This window comes from Sarcophilus harrisii, chromosome 2 (assembly GCF_902635505.1).
Source record: "Sarcophilus harrisii chromosome 2, mSarHar1.11, whole genome shotgun sequence".
Taxonomy (NCBI): Eukaryota; Metazoa; Chordata; class Mammalia; order Dasyuromorphia; family Dasyuridae; genus Sarcophilus; species Sarcophilus harrisii.
Genome location: NC_045427.1, coordinates 642,809,198 through 642,817,828, shown reverse-complemented (window position 1 = coordinate 642,817,828; position 8,631 = coordinate 642,809,198). Strand labels below are relative to the sequence as shown.

Below are 8,631 nucleotides of genomic sequence, written 5' to 3'. Positions count from 1 at the left end.
TTCCACTGTTTGACTTCTCTATTTCTTAGCCAGTACCAAATGGTTTTGATGACTGCTGCTTTTTAAGAGTTTTATCTCTGGCCACCTTCATTAGCATTTTTTCTTTAATTCCCATTGAAATTCTTGCCTTTTGTTCTCCAGATGCATTTTGTTATTATTTGTTCCTAGCTTTACAAGGTAATTTCCTGGCAGTTTGATTGGTATGGCACTAAGTATTTTAATTTTAGGCAGAATTGCCATTGTTATTAAAGCAGCTCAGCCTACCCATGAGCACTTGATATTCTTATTTAGATCTGATTTTATTTAGATTGTTTTTATTTTTTGTTTAGATCTGACTTTATTACTCCATTTTCACAGATCATTGATTAGAACGAAGAGAGACTTCTGGGACCATTTGGTGAGATGATGCTGTTGTATTCTCTGGGACTTCTACCCTTCCTACATCCTTGGGCCATACATAAAACTGCCAATAGCTTTTCATCCAGAGTTATGAACTCTGCCACTTACCTCACTGTTGGGTCAATTCTAGGCAGGTCACTTACCTTTTCTAGGCCTCTGTTCTCTCACATAGAGCTTAAGAATGCCTCGAAGGACCAAGTTGCATCAATTGTCATTGATTTGGTTATTTTTTAATCCATAAGGCAAATAGAATAGGATGAAAATTTTATTTCCAAGTAAAATCACAGTTTTTGCTTATAATCATTGCTATTTGAAGCATATTTGGAAAGGAGAAATTATAGTAGAATTAGAAAAATAAATTTTTCATCAATTGATGTGCTATGTCCTCCTAGCATGAACGGGGGTGAGGGAGTTAGCATTTGCAACTGAAAAAAAAAGGAAAAGAAAGCAACCCAAATGGCCAAAGAGGGAACGGTTAAAACCACCACCAACAAAAGAGATAATATAAATATAGAATGGAAATGGGGCAATAAATAGGAGGCTGGCTGCGGAATCAGCTCCATCTGATTCAAGCAAGGCTTGTCTAGTGATGCTGGATGGAAATCGATTAATCTCTCAAGACCACCAGGAAATCTCAAAAAGCATCATTGTACAATAGTGTACAATTGTATTGGGAGAGGGGCTTTCCTTACCTGAGATCCTTGTACTATTGAAACAATAGGTCTGGACCCCAAAAATTAATAGAATAAAATAATGAGGAATTCTTTATACTAATGAAATGACAGATCTAGTTAAAATTCTAACGAGAATTATTAATATAAAAATTATCATATTAATATAATTTCATAGAAGACAAAATTTATAGAAAAGAAAATAATGAAACCAAGATGGGCATCTGTGAAGAATGGGGTCGTAATAGATGAATCTGTCTTAGACAAATAGCAGCTGGCATCCCAAGACAAGTTATTTAAACCTTTGACAGCCTCAGTTTCCTCATCTATAAAATGGGGATAAAGATACCTATTATTTCCCTAGGTTTGTAAACTACAAATGTCAGCTGTTATTATAGACAATATACCATGAATCCACAAGGAAAGATAAATAGCAATCAACAAAGAAATCTGGTGGAGAAACAAACCAAGTTTTATTGATGGTTCTAATGTTTAATACTCATATTTTTTGTAAATTACAAAACAACTAACCCTTCAAGCAGGCTGGCCTACAAGTCTCTAAGGTCCCTTCCAGCTCTTATATTCTGTGATTTCATAAAACTATATTTTGCCTCTGAACACAGGCACACTATACAAATAACTAGATTGAAACCCTTTCCCTTTTAACTTGGGCATCTCCATTTGCCTTTTTTTTTTTAGCATTACTGGAGAGCTATTGAAATTTAGTTAGTTGTGGGGGGATGACCTTAACTGGACCCTGAAACAATATGGAAAGAATTCATTAGATAATCTTTGTGACTGAGACGATTAAGTTCTCTGCTTTGGAGGAGCAGACGGAGTTTCAGGAAACCGGTTGTTTTGGAGCGAGGAAATTGGAAAACTGGAGGCCGGCTTCGTTTTAAGAGAAATCAGGTGAAATTGTGTGAGAGAGTGAAGTTGGGCAAATCACCTACATAATTTCATCAGATCTCAGAGTGAGGGGGACCTCAGAGGCCATCTATTTTACAGATGAGGAAACTGAGGGAGACGATCTGCTCAAAGTCACTCAGGTAACCATCAGAAGCAGGATTTGAATCCAGTCTGTACCTCCAGAGCTGGGGCTCTTGCCACTGTACCAAGTTGGGTTGGTGATTATTGTACCCCAAGTATGAAAATGAAGAAACAAAACCAGGATGGGCCAAACAAGCATAAGGAGACTTTAGAGCACACACCAGTGAAGAGTTTTAACACAATTTATTTTTATGCTTAAATAATTAACTAGATCATCCAGTGTGGTTTTTTCATACATATGTCATTAGAGCTATTTGTCAATGAATGCTGTTTTGATATGAATATAATCAACAAATTAAAGTATTTCACCAAAACCCAAATAAAAATGCCCCTTAAAACACAGCAGCCTTAAGAACCTAATATTACAGTGCTAGAATGGTTACAGATGATTGGCTTGCTGAAAGATTCTACATCTGAGCGCCAGTACACAAGACGGTAATAATTTTACAGCGTGCTGCCAGTCTAAGAGCTAATAGTTTCTGTTCAATTCAATTTTTTTAAATACCAAAACTTGTGCTTCTATCGAGCACCAACCCATCTCTAAAGCTGCAAGCATTAACTCCCCTTTGTAAGCAGTAACAGTTAGCATCCCCCCTCCCCCAAAAGCAACTATGGTAGTCTTTTTTTTTGTTTCTTTTTTTAGATTGTTTCATTGAAAAATTGGCAACAGCAACAAATATTAGATGAAGGGCGTTGTGTTTACAGATAAAATCTCCTCTTTTGTGTCGCGGTATACTGTAGTGTTTTGCAAAATTGGAAAAGATTTTAATCAAAATAAGGTGATACACATGCATCAAAATATTAGTACTCTGCAGAAAAAATTTTCACAGAACTACAGAATTCCTCATTTTAGGAATCATTTAAATTTGCAGCAGATTTTAAAGATTTTTTTAAAATCAAGCTAGCAGTTTTGCATATACAAACATTATAATTGCTAATATACAAGAATCAGTGAAGATCCCCCATCCCTCCCAGCCCCGGCCCCAAGTCTCCCCCATAGGTGAAGCCCCTTGGACCACCTCGTCTGTTAAATGCATTTGTGATACTTTGTGTCCTAAGAGGCAGTGCCTTATCCATATTTATTCTATTTTTCTGTTAGAATTTATACAGTGTTATTTATTTACAGCAAAACTACCAATGTTTTAAAAAAGAAACAAACAGTGTTTATGCCCTGACAGTTTGGGTCCAAGAGAAATAAGGCGAGCTGCTGTGGGTTTAGCCGTCTGAGTGTCTCTCCATCACTTCTGTCGTCTTGTCTTCCGTCCATCTGGCCACAGGAATCGTGATCTTTTGTGATGACTTGAAACAAAGCTGGTAAGAGTGTGGTCAGTGTCTCGTGTGTGTGCTGCGTCACGAACGGGGTGCTCTCCGATCCCAGGAACGAGAGGGGGTTCCATGCTCATGCAAAACTAAAATGCATGGGACGTAGCTTCTCCTTCCTTTCCTTCCTTCTTTCTCTCTCTTTTTTTGCATAAAAACCACGCGGTTAATGTGTGGAAGCCGCAGACGCGCGCACGTACACACACACACACACACACACACACACACACACATTCCCCTCAGTGGATTTTTAATTCCTGTTCATTTTTCTTCCGTGACTCTCTCTCTTGAATACTGGCAGTAAAAGCATATACTCCTGTAGAAAGATAAGAAAAATCATCAGTGAGAGGGGATAGCTTTCACACAGGGCCTTGTTTTAGAGTTCATTCAAAGCCAAAAGAAAAATTAAAAAACCAAAACAAACAAACAAACAAACAAATAAACAAACAAAATATATGTTACCATATATTTTCTCTAATCTTTACTTAATGGCATGGAGTTCTGTTTTCAAACAACTATGATTATTTGTGCATTTATATGCATACATACATACATGTATCATATATATAAGGCACTCACATATATTCTTTTTTTACTAAAGCTTTTTATTTACAAAATATATGCATGGAAATTTAAAAAAAAATAAAAGAAGTGGAATTGAATATTCCTGGAAAGTTTTAGACTTTGATACTAGTGATGGTCTTTTGGAAAGTAAAATGGTGATCAGTGGTTCATAAAGAACAAGTCTTGAAACATCAAAAAAAAATAATCATGGATAATTTTTAAACATTAACCCTTGAAAAATCTACATACATATATTCTCTTAGAAAAATAATAAAGTACTAGGATAAACATATTAACCCTTGGCAGAAAAATTTAAGAAAGGCGTTTTGATGGAGGAAGAAAATTACTGGTTTGCCATCTCTTAGTTAAGAAACCACTCAATACTAAGATGGCAATCTCCACTGGATGATTTCAAAATCAATATCACTTGAAAAGAGCCATATATACCCAGAGAGAGCACTATGGGAACTGAGTGTGGACCACAACATAGCATTTTCACTCTTTCTGTTGATGTTCGCTTGCATTTTATTTTTTCAGGTTTTTTTTTTTTCCTTCTTGATCCTATTTTTCTTGTGCAGTAAGATAACCGTATAAAGATGTATACATATATTGCATTTAACATATATTTTAACATATTTAACATGTATGGGACTACCTGCCATCTAGGGGAGTGAGTGAGGTGAAGGAGGGAAAAGTTGGAACAGAAAGTTTTGTAAGGGTCAAAGTTGAAAAATTACCCATGCATGTTTTGTAAAGAAAAAGCTTTAATAAAATTAAAAAAAAAAAGAAATGAAAATCCATATCACCATGGATGGTTCTATAGATGTGTCAAAGAGTAAAGGTGACCTATGTGGCCATGGCATACAAGCCAGCAGTCAGCAGAGAGCTCATGCTGAGGAATCTTTTTCTTAAGCTTTTACCTCTTCCTGGCAACAATCCTATTAAATATGCTCTACAATAAGGCTCTATTTCTGTCTTTTTCTCCATAGAAATACCCTTAATTTCCCCTTCCCCTTTGTGCCTTTTATACTGATACACTGGGGTTAAGATTGTCCCTGTCAGATGAAAAGGGAGCTATTTTTCCTGTCACCTGAAAGAAGGAAAACACTTCTATCTTTAAAACAAAAAGAGAGAGCAGTGTTCTGAATGCTTTAAAAATTATTATTATTAGATCACTTAGGGTGGAGATAGATTAGATAATAAAGGCTAAGAAAGGATATTTATCAATTACATTAATTCCTCTAATTAAATCCTCTTCTTGAGAGCAATACGTCCGAAAGGCCCTACTGCTGTAAGCTGTTTTGTATTTGGGACCCATGTCCCAATGTGGGGAAGGTACTTCTTGTCATGGGCACTATAAAGTTGCATGAAAAAATATGCTTTTCGGAGTGAGTGGCTCATTGCTTGAGATACTGATGAGTACTAAAACATCCAAACGCTTTTGGGAACCAAAGGACCATCCATGGAAGGATGTCGGGGAAGGAAGCATTCATCCAAGTCGGGTTCCAGAAGGAGAATTTTAAATCATCTTCACTGGCACAAACGATGCTAGAAAAGGAGTCAGTCATGGCGACTGCTTTCTTTACTGCCTTTCAAATCTCCTGAGCAAAGAAATCATTACAAAAATTAAGCCAAGTCAGACAGCAAGATACTTCTTGTAGGTAACTGGGGGAGGACAGGCAGCACTTTAGTGCACAGTCTGTTACTTGGGAAAAACACTCTAAATCTGGAAAAGAACACTTCTCCATTTGTGCTCTGGATAAGGGTGGGTGTTTTCACTTCTGAAATCTGTTGTTATTTTTTACATTTCATTTTTAAGCCTAATGTGATCTGCTGCCTCCTGTCAAGTCAGAATCCAGGGCACCCGGGCTTCCCTGGCTTATGGCACGGTCAGCTGTTGGCCAGCCCCCGTTCAGAGCCGAACCTGGAGAGCAACGTGGACTGGCAAAGTCTCTTTTTGGGACTTGTGGCTCCTGCCAAGGAATTTGGGAACATATGAAGATGAGGGACACTTCTCCAAGAGTTTCCTCCCAGACACCGAAGGTTGCCTTCCAAACTGTGTCCTGTTTTCCCTGCGTGCATTACTATAGGTGCACAATTTCTCCCCAGTCGGACCGCAAGCCCCCGGTGCGCAGGGTGATTTCATTCTTGGTACTTGTCTCGGAGCATGGTCTTTGTAACATCTGTACAATATTTTAACAAATACTCGCTGATTCATTCCAGGAAAACCTCATGAATCTGGATCCCAGCAGCTGAGCGGGAGTGAAATTGACCTTTCCACTACTGATGAAGAAAACTGATGAGTGAACGAGACAGAGGGAGAACCAACAACTTGTTCAGAGCTACAGATGTTGTGTTCGTGAAGAAGGAGCCCACTACATAGGAGCGAGTCTGTCGGGACATTCCAGGGAAGAACAGCCCAAAGGCCCGGGCCCCACCAGTCTTCTGAGCAATGGTGAAGTTGCCTCATACGCCAATCGCCACGAAGCAAATTCTCGCTTCTCAGCCCTCCCTCCCCTGCATTACTCACCCGTGCCCCGAGCCTACGTTCTGATTTTCTGTTTCCTTCCCAAATCTAAATTCAGCAGACATACTAAGCAGCTAACATCTGCAAAGCACAGTGCAAGGGAGGCATGGAAAAGAAAAAGATAGGAAAGCAATCTATCTGCTATTTAACTCTTCATTCCCACCGTTCGATTATTCTGTGCTTATCTGACATACTTATTGGTTGTGTGACATGTTAGTCTTTACATCTGTAAAATGGGAATAAAATGTACACTCCCATCTCCTGAGAGGCAAAATGGTGGGTTGGATAGAGAACTATCTTCAAAACAGGTAAACCTGGGTTCAAGTGCTATGTCTGATACCTATTGGACATGAGATCCTGGGCAGATCATTTAATCTCTCAGTGCTTCTAGGCAACTCTCAACTTTGAGTTGTAGAGAAAGTGTCAACCTGCATTGGTAGAAGAGATTTTCTCACCTGGGAGTTCCCTAAACAAACAAAATAATCAGTCCATTCCCTATTGTTATTACCTGCTTTAGAAGGTAATTTTGGAAAAAAATGCTCTCTAAACTAAAACTTATTTTACAAAAGTGCTTTGCAAACTTGAAAGTATTATTATGATTTTCCTAATTTCCTGGAATTTCCTAATTAATTCCTTACATTCCCAGAATTCCTCTTATTTTAAGCAAACCATCTTCTGTCTTCACAAATATATCGGCATCCTCCCCTTGCCCTGAGATGAAAACGTGACTGGCTGTCAGCTCTGGGCAGTGAGCGTTGCTCCCGCTCCCCAAGTCCTTTTTCTCTCACATCCACTTTCTGTTCTGCCATCGTCATCGATTTCCTTTTTTCAGATCCTTCTTGTCCATTCCCTCTCCACCTCTTTTACCCTATCTAGCACCAGGCCAGTCCAGGTCCAGGAAGAACCACTTCCCCGGATGTGGCCACTTTTTGGATCACAGTTTTCTTTCCCAACTCCACCTCCTGCCCACATCCTCCATGACCTAATCGACACCCTTCTCTGACCTCCTTGTCTTCCCTCTGCTTCGATTTAGTGGTCCCTTCGATCTCATCATCACAGACCTGCTGAAGAGCTTGAAACACATCCCTTTTTATTATAATCTCCCTACTTTCCCGTCTCCCTTAGACCTCCTGAATCTGGCCTTTTCTTCTGTTGACATTTCCCAATCTATCATCCCTTTCTAGTTTTTCCTATTTATTAATCCATTTAGGATTCCATTTCTCAGGATTAGGGGGAACCTCAGAGTCTCACCAGTCCAATCCATGTCTGAATGAGAATCTTATCTCAGGAAATCTTCTGAGAATAAAATAGGAAAATTCTCTACCCTCAGAAGCACTCCATTCTTCCTTTGGAATGTTGTGGTAAAGTTTTTCTGCATAAAAAGCCTAAATCCATTGTTTCGAGGTCTGCCACGGGGACCCCACAGAACCAACTGAAACCTTCATCTGAAGGCAGTATTCTGTCTTTCAATCCCCACCTCTGACACTTTTCCAGGGTCAACATCCCTGTTCCTTCAGGGATCCTTATATGTAAAAATAGTTCATCACAGCACATGGAAAAGCCTTCCACTGGGGATGTTAAGTCTGGGGATTCTTGTGCGTGAAGGGGTTGGAGTACTTGGAAGTCCCCTCCAATCTTCAAATTCTGTGATTCTGTAGTCCCGCCTGTCCACTTGTGGTGAACCGATGGGTCACCATTGTCCATCTAGCGCTGAACGTGTTGTCTAGGTATGATAGGAGCTGAGCACAGCAGGTACAATGGACATCCAGGTCCCTCATAGTGGCCTCTCAATGCTGCCTTAAATCACCTTTTAGGAGCCACTCTATACTTGTCTACTTTGTTTGAACATGTGGCTCTATTAAAAACCCCCAATTTTTCCCATAATCGTCTTTTGCTGATAATCTCCAATTTGTTCCATTCGTACGTAGTTATCTGTGTATTGTCTCTCCCATTGGATTGTAAACTCTTGGAGATCGAGAACTGCCTTTTGCCTTTCTTTGTAATCCCAGAACTCAGTACAATGCCCGGCACAAGTAGACACTTACAGATTGTTAGCTGACTGGCCCAGATGCCTACTGAGTGGACAACATCCCTGTCTTT

General features: G+C 39.3%; 1 protein-coding gene across 35 annotated transcripts in view; it reads right to left on the bottom strand.

Annotated features, from left to right (window-relative positions):
- Window positions 1-2,284: 2,284 nt before the first annotated feature.
- ANK3 (ankyrin 3) overlaps window positions 2,285-8,631 on the bottom strand; it is a 592,702-nt gene continuing 586,355 nt past the window's right edge. For all 35 annotated transcript variants that reach the window (XM_031956914.1, XM_031956919.1, XM_031956910.1 and 32 more), the window contains one exon: window positions 2,285-3,756. The gene's annotated coding sequence lies outside the window, so the exon portion shown is untranslated. The remainder of the gene's footprint in view (window positions 3,757-8,631) is intronic.